This window comes from Patagioenas fasciata, chromosome 3 (assembly GCF_037038585.1).
Source record: "Patagioenas fasciata isolate bPatFas1 chromosome 3, bPatFas1.hap1, whole genome shotgun sequence".
Classification (NCBI taxonomy): Eukaryota; Metazoa; Chordata; class Aves; order Columbiformes; family Columbidae; genus Patagioenas; species Patagioenas fasciata.
In genome coordinates, this window is record NC_092522.1 from 115,137,241 (window position 1) to 115,144,892 (window position 7,652).

The following is a 7,652-nucleotide window of genomic DNA, read 5'->3' on the forward strand; positions in this document are numbered from 1 at the left end:
GGTAGGGTAGGGTAGGGTAGGGTAGGGTAGGGTAGGGTAGGGTAGGGTAGGGTAGAATAGAATAGAATAGAATAGAATAGAATAGAATAGAATAGAATAGAATAGAATAGAATAGAATAGAATAGAATAGAATAGAATAGAATAGAATAGAATCATTTCAGTTGGAAGAGATGCTCAGGATCATCGAGTCCAACCATAACCTAACTCTAGCACTAAACCATGTCCCTAAGAACCTCGTCTAAGCACCTTTTGAACACCTTCAGGGATGGTGACTCCACCACTTCCCTGGGCAGCCTGTTCCAATGCCTGACAACCCTTTCTGGGAATAAATGTTTCCTAATATCCAATCTAAACCTCCCCTGGTGCAACTTGAGGCCATTTCCTCTAGTCCTATCACTTGCTACTTGAGAGAAGAGACCAACACCCTCCAAGCTACAACCTCATTTCAGGTAGTTGCAGACAGTGATAAGGTCTCCCCTCAGCCTCCTTTTCTCCAGGCTGAACAGCCCCAGGTCCCTCAGCTGCTCCTCATCAGACTTGTGCTCCAGACCCCTCACCAGCTTCATCACCCTGAGCCTTTATGCATCACGGCCTCCACGCTGGCGGCTGGGCACCGTCCACCCCAAACAGCACAATACCTCCCCCTCCAGGACAAGTGCTTGCCCATGCCGCAAGCCAAAGCTGTCCTGGAGCAACATCCTGGGGCAGGGCCAGAGTCAGGACTGTGGCACTCCTTGCTTGAGCTGGGCCAGCGATCCCACGTACACATAGCACAGGAACTTCTGAAAGCATATGTTTGCTTCCTGGAATAAACAAGGGAATATTTGGCCCCAGAATGTCATTCATTTTGAGGGGGGGGAGGGATGGAGAAAGGTTTAAACACCTGTTCCTGAAACTTCAGTGTATTTTCTGGCTCCCCAGCTGTGATACAGTCCTTATGTGCCTGAAGAAGCAGCAAGAGCTGAGCATTGACCACAGTACAGACATCCGTTTAACTGGCCTTTGAAAGAGGGAAAGAGGTAGCAGTGTAGTTTGTACCATGGTGTTTCTCATTGGTCTTACTTCATTTCACGTGGATGAATACAAGGGAAAGGTGCTGGAAGATTGATGGGAACACAAGCAGACTTCTCAAGAAGGCAGTTGTAAAATAACTTGCAAAGCATCCTAACTGGACAGCAGAATTGTGTTGTGCAGGCTGTATTTTCCCATTCGAAAAACTGGGGATCAGTGTAGGAACCCCCCAAATGGGATAGTTTCCAGATCTCTTTTTCCTGTAAGAGGTTTTCTAGATAAATAGCAATGGCTCTTTGCTGAAGGCAGAGTTGGAATTCATGTTGCCCCGTGCAAAGAAAACATGAGGAGCCTGAGGCAACCTTCTGTTACTCACTGTAGGTAAGGAAGGGGAGGATGGTTTGAAACGTGCCACGGGAGTAACAGGAAAACAAGCTGGAGCAGGCAGTAGAGGCAGCGGTGCTGGGTAGGAAGGGAAATGAGCTCAATGCACAGAAAACATGCACTTTCTCACAGCAATTCAGCTTCTCACGTTACAGTAATATGTATGTTCCTACCCCACCTTAAATCGCCCTTTCCAGGCAGAAGCCCGGGTGAGGACATTGCTTTAGAAAGCAGAATGGAATCATGAAAGCTGGCTGAGGATTCCCACCTTCTGTCCCCAAACACAGGGACATCATTTCCAGGAATATCAGGGAGCTGTACTGCCCTCTTCCCAGTCCTTGGTTCTCCTTAATGTACTTACTCAACAAGCAGCTTGAGTCTAAAGGAGCCTCATTTATATGAAAAGAGACTTTGTTGGTTGCTGACTTGCAATGGGCCATGTGACAGGCCTGCAGCAAATCAGTAAATTCAGAAGCCAGGCTAATGCATGAAGCAAGAATTTTCTCTTGAGAAGGCAAGGGTGGGGCAGAGGACATGGTAATTACATGTTCTTCATGAGTGCTTGCTTTTCTTCCTTTACCCAAAGTAGCTTTGGAGAAAGCTTTCCTATTTGTGTACCTCTCATTTGCACTGCCTTTCCCACCCCCCAATAATAATTACATTATGAAGGTTTGTCAGTCTTTCAAGGAAATTCAACAGCAGTGGGAGGACAACAGAATCCCTGGTTGGTTGATGATGATCCGGGACCCTCTTCTGGAAGCCCTGAAGAGTGAACTGCAGTTGTCACAGGCCAAAGCTTGATGCATAGTGGCCCCACCAAGTCCCACGTTCTAAGGGGTGACACTGTCCTCTTTCTCCTTTCCCTCTAAACTCTTCAGCTTTACTACCTGTGGCAGGAAGCAAATCCCCCTCTCTCCTTCATCATGGAAGGAGTAAACACATCTCCTCCTCTCTCTGCTGTTTGAGGCTAACAGCTTCTTTTGTTTGGCCCCAGAGCACCCTGGCCCGGCCATTAGGAGAAGAGCGTGCTGAGGTGCCAGTGAGCCGCTGGGCACCTGCGGCCAATGTGGAGGATGTTTGGAGGCTTCAGGGGCACCCCACAGCCGGTGTGGGGGTGCAGAGAAGCTTCTGGAATGCCCACAGTCAGATCTGATCAGCTTATAAAAAACGGGACTCTCGTCGAGACTCCGCCCATTGTCGCGGGTCTCTCGGAGCACGAGCAAGATGCTGCCGCTGAGAGCCCCCCCTCCCTGAGATGGAGACTCCGCTTGCCTTGCCGCCACGGGTGTGAGTAGAACTTCTCCTTGCAGGATTGCAAGTGTATTTACCTTCCGTGCACATATGCACGTGTACTTTCCATGCTCAATATGAGCACGTGTAAAATTAATCTTCACATAATCATGGGTGTATTTTCCTCCCATGCTTCCACATAAGCACGTGTAACTTTCCGTGCACATATGCATGTGTACTTTCCGTGCTTAATACAAACACGTGTAAAATTAATCCTTGCAGGATTGCGAGTGTATCTACTTTCCATGCACATTTGCACATGTACTTTCCGTGCTCAATATGAGCACATGTATAAATTAACCCTCGCAGAATCACAAATGTATTTTCCTCCCATGCTTCCGCATAAGCACGTGTAATATTCCGTGCACATTTGCACATGTATTTCTCCTCGCAGGATTGCGAGTGTATTATACATTTACCCTCGCAGAATCGCAAGGGTACACTTTCCGTACTCACTACGAGTACCTGTATCTCTTTAAAATAATCCCACACCGTGTTCAGGCCAGTGTGTACTCTTCCGGGACTCAGGGGCGGTTCCGGCATTGTTTTGAGTGACGCCACGTGCATGCACTCTGTGGACCTCCTGAATTATTAGTTGCTGCCCCTTAATAATTTTCCTCAACTGATATACAAACCTGCATTCAAGTCACTTTTGGAGTGCTAAAACCCTGTTTCTCACCGGTTTAATAAAAGTTGTTTTGGACTCTGTTGTCCCTTAAACTAACCTTGGTGTGCCTCCATGACACTACCTCTGAGAAAATCTGGAGAGGAAGACTTGGAAATTGAATGCAGAGTCCATGCTAACAAGGGTGCCCTTGTTCCTCACGGGCCTAAAGTTGTTATAATCACAGAGCCCTAAGTCATCATTTGGCACCACCTGCTTTGCCTCGGGTAGCAATGAAATAGTGTGGCTAAACACTGTAATAGCGTGAGTACCCCCCCTCGCCCCCTGCCAAGATCCGCTGGTTTAGAAACACTGGCTGACTCAGCTCTACCTGTAAGATCTTGGTAAACCATGGTCCGTGGAGGTGGGGGAGGTAAGAAGACTGCCAGAGGAAAAGCTATGATGCATCCTGATAGCAAAGTAAACAGGCCAGATGTATGTTGCACAATATCGAAGAAAAATGGAACAGAAACCCACCTCCTCGACAATAAGCAGCAGACTCAAAGGCCCTCGGTACTTGGATGTGATTTTCCCATAGACATGTTTTTACAGCCGTGGTTAATGTGTGACTAATCCTTACTGTGGAGTAACCACACAACCACTCCTCACAGCCATGCAGGCACACATAGCTGCGCTTCAGCAGCAGGGGTTTTGTTTGAAAATAGAAACGGTAACATCCGAAAAGCATAGTGAAAACCAACACCACCCTTGAACAGGGCTCTAACAATTTACGCCATGCCCAAGAAACTTGCAGCTAGGCTCCAGTTTACATGTGTAACAAAAAAGACAAACCACCTCTCAAGAACAATAAACAGTTCAAAGGCTTCTGTTTTCAGGCGGCTGCTATCAAACATTAACAGTAGTATTTGAGCAGGAAGAGCAGACTCAACCAACATTTTCAAGAGCATATGCAAACTGTCTTTTCCTCCAGTAGTTCATTAATAGTGATAAAGCCACATTTCTAACCTGCATAAAAGGCAGGTAACATAGCTCCAAAGCAACCATATTTTTCCTTGTGCCACCCTGAGAACAATAAAACTCCAAGAAGACCTTGACCCATTGTTCTGGGTCAAGACTGAACACTCAACTGCCTTTTTAAGCTATTCATAAAGTCAGCTTGAGGCCTGGATGTACTGAATGAGAAAGGACCAATTCCTCCATCGGCAGGGCTGTGTGCTGCATGTAGCTGCATGTACAGTCCTGCCCGCTCCATGTGAGTCCCTGAAGGGCTGGTCGGAACCTGGTAACCACTCAGAGCTGGGCTGTGAGGGCCTCTGACCAGGGAGGAGGGGTTACTAAGATGATTTCTGACTGCCAGCAAAGGTGGCTTTTCAGATATCCTCCAGGTATGGATGGATAAGCAATTAGATGGGCCCTCTGCTCACTTGATTGTGATACATGCTAGCTTTCTGTTTTTATGCACTCTCCACTTTATTCTGATAGCTTCTAGCCTGTGGGTTGTTTTTTCCTTAAATACAATAATGTTCTTTTATAGCCTTTTGAAATTATTTCACCCTTAGTCCCTGTTGGTTTGATTTTGTTCTGCACAGGGAATATCTTAAGTTTAACACTTTAAATCTTTCATCAGCTCAGGCTTTGCATGAGGAAGTCTGGGTGTGTCTGTTAGAATAACAAAAAAACCCTTTATGATTCCTTTAGGTCACATGTTGGCTGGTCTCACGCAGCAGGGAGTGACATCCAGCACACCGCCTCAGCAGGGCAGGAGCAGGTTTGTGAACAGCATGTGCTCACACATAAGGAGCCACAGCAGCACCAAGCATCTCCCAGAGGAGCAGCCCCCTGCTCTCAGCACCCGCTAATTCCAAATCTGATGGGAGCCAGGAGCCACTGCTTTGCAGAGAATAAAGGTAACATCAGCATCATAGCTTGTTCAGAAGCTGCATTTCTCAGCTGCTGCTGAGTTTCTGCTAGCACTCAACCCCTGTCCTTTCAGAAATGTAACCTGTTTTGACACCCTAGGAAAACAGCTAGCCAGTCACCTAAGACAGGAGGTCCCAGGTTTTTTTTAGAGAGAGAAATGCGCTGGTGGCGTTAGCAGAAGTTTTGTCCATGCTGCCCTAGTCACTTCCTCAGTGTGCCCCCCACCCCTTGGTCACCTGCAGCATCTCCCAGCAATGTGTGCAGAAGGAAGGATCTCGCTGGCTCCTGCCTTTCACTTCCAGAGATAAGGCAGGTGGGGACAGGTTTTGATGCTGTGTTTTTGGAGGTTTGGTTTCTGGTATTTTTATGCATACTATTTGGAAATATATTGCATATTACAGTAGAATACGTACCAGTTTGGAGACCCCTGGACTGGTGGTGCGTCTTAAGCATATAACTGTCCCCCACACAGGTTCTTGAGGGTCAGAAATGCTTTGATGGTTGGCTCAGACAAGTAGGGGTTCATGCTGAGGACCCTCCTATACAACAAAGTGGCTTTAGTTAAACTGGAACAGATTTGTTCTGAGATCCACTATCTACCCAAGTGCTAATTTTTAGATGTTGTCTATTTATTCTTTGCTTTATGCCATTTTAGTGAATCTGTTTTATATTTTATCGCATGTATCAGCATCCTCTCATTTAATTTTTCTAGCCATTGGATCCTTTTGTAAGATCCTGCATACTGCTGAGGCCATATCCTTTCTCCCCTCTACAGGCACTACACTTCATTTTCTTCAGTAAAATTGCTGTCCATCGAGCTTCTGGTTTCGTGAGCTAAACACTGCTCCAGAATGCCAAGTAACTATTTGGTTTTGAGCCTCTAACTCATCTCCTGCATATTTCAAGCTTTTTTTGAGATTTGCTGCTACCTCAAACAGAGCAAATTTTACCCAGTACTTTTATTTCACTACTCATTTTCGTCACTGTACATACCAGTCCTGATGAAGACTCAGATAACGCATTTATGAAATGTCTAAAATAGCTTGCTTCTCAGTACCCCTGTAGAGTGGCCCTCTTTTTTTTTTTTTCCCCTGTTCTCTACCTGTTTGCTTTAGCTTCCTTTATAGGGTCTAATGCAACCTGACAAAGTGAGAATTGTGAAAAGTCCTCTTCCTCTCATACTTTGCCTTCCTTGACATGCAGTGCATTTACACCCTCCAGCTCATTTTTCCAGAACAAAGAAGGGGTCACATTTTCTGCCAGCCACATTCTCTGCATCTCACTTGTGAACAAGAGCAAATGTGATAATTGTTCCAGCATGGACAAGGAAGAAAGTCAGGAAGCACAGTGAACAGCAATGTGACTCGGGAAAACCCAGGCTGCTCTGTACCAGAAGACAGAGACGGACTATCCCTCCTATAGATTATTCTTCCCTAGTACCACAAAACTTCTCTGAAGTACATAGTGAGGATCAGACATTATTTCACTTCACATCATAGAAATTTCCCACTTTCCTCAGCAATTCCTTTTTTCCCCTCCCTGTCACCTTCAACTTCCCACATTTGCTTCTACTTTTGTAGTCAGTGATACAGTCTTGGGAACTTCCAAGGAAGAGAATTCACAGCAGGTAAGACACTGCTATGTAAAACAGTCAACTCTGATCTTACACAAGTCGTTTTTACCCAGTTTAAGGGACTGGTAAAGCTGACATACAGTTAGAAAGCACTTTCCAGCTTTGTTTAGCTATGGAAGCAAAGTCTTCTAAACTCAGTCCTGCAATCCTGTTGCCTGATCTCAAAACCACCTGATTACCAAGATCCCTCCAAACGTTTTCTGATGCGAAACACACAGCCCACACAACTCAAGCATAAGCAAGAGATTATAAACTAAAAATACAGTGACTAGTTTACAGAACAAAAAACCAAGTTTCTTACAGCTCAAAGCCTTGTAAAAGAAAATTATTTTATAAGCTGCAGTAAGACTCACCTAGACATGCAGCAGCTTTTGATATCCCTGTTTCGTGAAGGACATCTTCCTCTACTTCTGATTTTGCTCCATCTCCTCCCACACAAGCCATAGCACCCCAGAGAACTGATGCTGTACAGCAGAATGCTTAGAACAGGCCTGCTCTACTCTCCCTCTTTGAGGTACTATCTCCGAATTTATCTTGGGAAGCACATTAACAGAAAGACGTGGAACCTGCAGCCCTCCCTGCTCTCAGACTCCTGGAGGCAGAAGACAGGTAGCAAGAGGGAGTTCTGTAGATTTACAACTTCTTTTTCACCTTTTTAGGGATGGTGAGATACTATACGAGCAATGAGAGCTCCCAAAATCAGAACAGGCGTGAAATGCTGCCGAGCTCTAACAGAGATTTCATTCACATCTCCACGACAGCCTGTTCACATCCCACACTGCTCCCTGC